The sequence below is a fragment of the Dendrobates tinctorius genome, unplaced genomic scaffold (genome assembly GCF_039654945.1).
Source record: "Dendrobates tinctorius isolate UK_male_01 unplaced genomic scaffold, ASM3965494v1 ptg000058l, whole genome shotgun sequence".
NCBI classification, from domain to species: domain Eukaryota; kingdom Metazoa; phylum Chordata; class Amphibia; order Anura; family Dendrobatidae; genus Dendrobates; species Dendrobates tinctorius.
In genome coordinates this window covers 8,286,994-8,292,024 of record NW_027361726.1, presented here as the reverse complement: position 1 = coordinate 8,292,024, position 5,031 = coordinate 8,286,994, and positions in this window count along the sequence as shown.

Here is a 5,031-nt window from a genome sequence, read left to right as displayed (position 1 = left end):
TCCAACTCTACGATTCTATGATTCTATGATACTGTATGGAGGTGCATGGGGGCCCATAATATACTGTATGGAGGAGCAGGGGGCCCACAATATAATGTAAGGAGGTGCATGGGAGCCATATTATACTGTATGGAGGAGCAGGGGAGGCCATAATGTGCTGCATGGAGGAGCAGGGGGGCCATAGTTTGCTGCATGGAGGTGCAAGGGGGCCATAGTATGCTGCATGGAGGAGCAGGGGGGGCTGGGGGCCCATAATGTGCTGAATGGAGGAGCAGAGGAGGCCATAGTGTGCTGCATGGAGGAGCAGGGGGGGTCGGGGGCCCATAATGTGCTGCATGGAGGAGCAGGGGAGGCCATAATGTGCTGCATGGAGGAGCAGGGGAGGCCATAATGTGCTGCATGGAGGAGCAGGGGAGGCCATAGTATGCTGCATGGAGGAGCAGGAGGGGCCGGGGACCCATAATGTGCTGCATGGATGAGCGGGGGGCCATAATGTGCTGCATGGAGGAGCAGGGGAGGCCATAATGTGCTGCATGGAGGAGCAGGGGGGGCTGGGGGCCCATAATGTGCTGCATGGAGGTGCAGGGGAGGCCATAATGTGCTGCATGGATGAGCGGGGGGCCTTAATGTGCTGCATGGAGGAGCAGGGGAGGCCATAATGTGCTGCATGGAGGAGCAGGGGAGGCCATAGTATGCTGCATGGAGGAACAGGGGGGGCTGGGGGCCCATAATGTGCTGCATGGAAGTGCAGGGGAGGCTATAATGTGCTGCATGGAGGAGCAGGGGAGGCCATAATGTTCTGCATGCAGGAGCAGGGGAGGCCATAGTATGCTGCAAGGAGGAGCAGGGGGGGCCCGGGGGCCCATAATGTGCTGCATGGATGAGCGGGGGGCCATAATGTGCTGCATGGAGGAGCAGGGGAGGCCATAATGTGCTGCATGGAGGAGCAGGGGGGGCTGGGGGCCCATAATGTGCTGCATGGAGGTGCAGGGGAGGCCATAATGTGCTGCATGGAGGAGCAGGGGAGGCCATAATGTGCTGCATGGAGGAGCAGGGGAGGCCATAGTATGCTGCATGGAGGAGGAGGGGGGGGCCGGGGGCCCATAATGTGCTGCATGGAGGAGCAGGGGGGCCTGGGGCCCATAATGTGTTGCATGGAGGAGCAGGGGAGGCCATAATGTGCTGCATGGAGGAGCAGGGGAGGCCATAATGTGCTGCATGGAGGAGCAGGGGAGGCCATAATGTGCTGCATGGAGGAGCAGGGGAGGCCATAATGTGCTGCATGGAGGAGCAGGGGAGGCCATAGTATGCTGCATGGAGGAGCAGGGGGGCCGGGGGCCCATAATGTGCTGCATGGATGAGCGGGGGACCATAATGTGCTGCATGGAGGAACAGGGGGGGCCAGGGGCCCATAATGTGCTGCATGGAGGCGCAGGGGAGGCCATAATGTGCTGCATGGAGGAGCAGGGGAGGCCATAATGTGCTGCATGGAGGAGCAGGGGAGGCCATAGTATGCTGCATAGAGGAGCAGGGGGGGCCGGGGGCCCATAATGTGCTGCATGGAGGAGCAGTGGGGCCTGGGGCCCATAATGTGCTGCATGGAGGAGCAGGGGGACCATAATGTGCTGCATGGAGGAGCAGGGGAGGCCATAATGTGCTGCATGGAGGAGCAAGGGGAGACCATATTATGCTGCATGGAGGAGCAGGGGAGGCCATAATGTGCTGCATGGAGGAGCAGGGGAAGCCATAATGTGCTGCTTGGAGGAGCAGAGGAGGCCATAGTATGCTGCATGGAGGAGCAGGGGGGCCATGATGTGCTGCATGGAGGAGCAGGGGGACCATAATGTGCTGCATGGAAGAGCAGGGGAGGCCATAGTATGCTGCATGGAGGAGCAGGGGGGGCCGGGGGCCCATAATGTGCTGCATGGAGGAGCAAGGGAGGCCATAATGTGCTGCATGGAGGAGCAGAGGAGGCCATAGTATGCTGCATGGAGGAACAGGGGGCCATAATGTGCTACATGGAGGAGCAGGGGAGGCCATAATGTGCTGCATGTAGGAGCGGGGGGGCCGGGGGCCCATAATGTGCTGCATGGAGGAGCAGGGGGGCCGGGTGCCCATAATGTGCTGCATGGAGGACCAGGGGGGCATAATGTGCTGCATGGAGGAGCAGGGGAGGCCATAATGTGCCGCATGGAGGAGCAGGGGAGGCCATAGTATGCTGCATGGAGGAGCAGGGGAGGCCATAATGTGCTGCATGGAGGAGCAGAGGAGGCCATAGTATGCTGCATGGAGGAACAGGGGGGCCATAATGTGCTGCATGGAGGAGCAGGGGATGCCATAATGTGCTGCATGGAGGAGCAGGGGGGTCGGGGGCCCACAATGTGCTGCATGGAGGAGCAGGGGAGGCCATAATGTGCTGCATGGAGGAGCAGGGGAGGCCATAATGTGCTGCATGGAGGAGCAGGGGAGGCCATAGTATGCTGCATGGAGGAGCAGGGGGGCCAGGGGTCCATAATGTGCTGCATGGAGGAGCAGGGGGGCCTGGGGCCCATAATGTGCTGCATGGAGGAGCAGGGGGGTCGGGGGCCCGTAATGTGCTGCATGGAGGAGCAGGGGAGGCCATAATGTGCTGCATGGAGGAGCAGGGGAGGCCATAATGTGCTGCATGGAGGAGCAGGGGAGGCCATAATGTGCTGCATGGAGCAGCAGTGGGGCCTGGGGCCCATAATGTGCTGCATGGAGGAGCAGGGGGGCCGGGGGCCCATAATGTGCTGCATGGAGGAGCAGTGGGGCCTGGGGCCCATAATGTGCTGCATGGAGGACCAGGGGGGCCATAATGTGCTGCATGGAGGAGCAGGGGAGGCCATAATGTGCTGCAAGGAGGAGCAGGGGAGGCCATAATGTGCTGCATGGAGGAGCAGGGGAGGCCATAGTATGCTGCATGGAGGAGCAGGGGGGCCGGGGGCCCATAATGTGCTGCATGGATGAGCGGGGGGCCATAATGTGCTGCATGGAGGAGCAGGGGGGCCGGGGGCCCATAATGTGCTGCATGGAGGCGCAGGGGAGGCCATAATGTGCTGCATGGAGGAGCAGGGGAGGCCATAATGTGCTGCATGGAGGAGCAGGGGAGGCCATAGTATGCTGCATGGAGGAGCAGGGGGGGCCGGGGGCCCATAATGTGCTGCATGGAGGAGCAGTGGGGCCTGGGGCCCATAATGTGCTGCATGGAGGAGCAGGGGGGCCATAATGTGCTGCATGGAGGAGCAGGGGAGGCCATAATGTGCTGCATGGAGGAGCAGGGGAGACCATAGTATGCTGCATGGAGGAGCATGGGAGGCCATAATGTGCTGCATGGAGGAGCAGGGGGACCATAATGTGCTGCATGGAGGAGCAGGGGAGGCCATAGTATGCTGCATGGAGGAGGAGGGGGGGGCCGGGGGCCCATAATGTGCTGCATGGAGGAGCAGGGGGGCCTGGGGCCCATAATGTGTTGCATGGAGGAGCAGGGGAGGCCATAATGTGCTGCATGGAGGAGCAGGGGAGGCCATAATGCGCTGCATGGAGGAGCAGGGGAGGCCATAATGTGCTGCATGGAGGAGCAGGGGAGGCCATAATGTGCTGCATGGAGGAGCAGGGGAGGCCATAGTATGCTGCATGGAGGAGCAGGGGGGCCGGGGGCCCATAATGTGCTGCATGGAGGACCAGGGGGGCCATAATGTGCTGCATGGAGGAGCAGTGGGGCCTGGGGCCCATAATGTGCTGCATGGAGGAGCAGGGGGGCCGGGGGCCCATAATGTGCTGCATGGAGGAGCAGGGGGGCCTGGGGCCCATAATGTGTTGCATGGAGGAGCAGGGGAGGCCATAATGTGCTGCATGCAGGAGCAGGGGAGGCCATAATGTGCTGCAAGGAGGAGCAGGGGAGGCCATAATGTGCTGCATGGAGGAGCAGGGGAGGCCATAGTATGCTGCATGGAGGAGCAGGGGGGCCGGGGGCCCATAATGTGCTGCATGGATGAGCGGGGGGCCATAATGTGCTGCATGGAGGAGCAGGGGGGCCGGGGGCCCATAATGTGCTGCATGGAGGCGCAGGGGAGGCCATAATGTGCTGCATGGAGGAGCAGGGGAGGCCATAATGTGCTGCATGGAGGAGCAGGGGAGGCCATAGTATGCTGCATGGAGGAGCAGGGGGGGCCGGGGGCCCATAATGTGCTGCATGGAGGAGCAGTGGGGCCTGGGGCCCATAATGTGCTGCATGGAGGAGCAGGGGGGCCATAATGTGCTGCATGGAGGAGCAGGGGAGGCCATAATGTGCTGCATGGAGGAGCAGGGGAGACCATAGTATGCTGCATGGAGGAGCATGGGAGGCCATAATGTGCTGCATGGAGGAGCAGGGGGACCATAATGTGCTGCATGGAGGAGCAGGGGGCCCATAATACTGTATGAAGGAGCTGGTGCCTCATAATACTGTATGGAGGAACATTATATGGTGTGGACTATGTGGTTGCCCATAATACTGTATGGCAGACTATGTGGTTGCCCATAATACTGTATTTCGGACTATGTGGTTTCCCATAATACTGTATGGTGGACTATGTGGGTGCTCATAATACTGTATGGAGGACTATGTGGTTGCCCATAATACTGTATGGCGGTCTATGTGGTTGCCCATAATACTGTATGGAGGACTATGTGGTTGCCCATAATACTGTATGGTGGACTATGTGGTTGTCCATAATATTGTATGGCGGACTATGTTGACCCAATCGGCAGAATGTGGAGCTTTTATCCCCATTAGATTGGTGTGGCATGTCTGACGATCACTGATCCATTCATTCCCTCAATGGCTGCACATGTTTTTTTATAGAAGCCCCAAAGAGAATGAATGGAGCTTCGGTCAGATATCCCACCTGCCGCTCCATTTTAAAATGGGGATAAGTGTCCTATCAGGGATAAAACTTCCTCATTCTTCCAATCGGTGCAGTCTCTAATGGTCGGACCTAAGTGATCACCTATCCTGTGGAGCCCATGGAT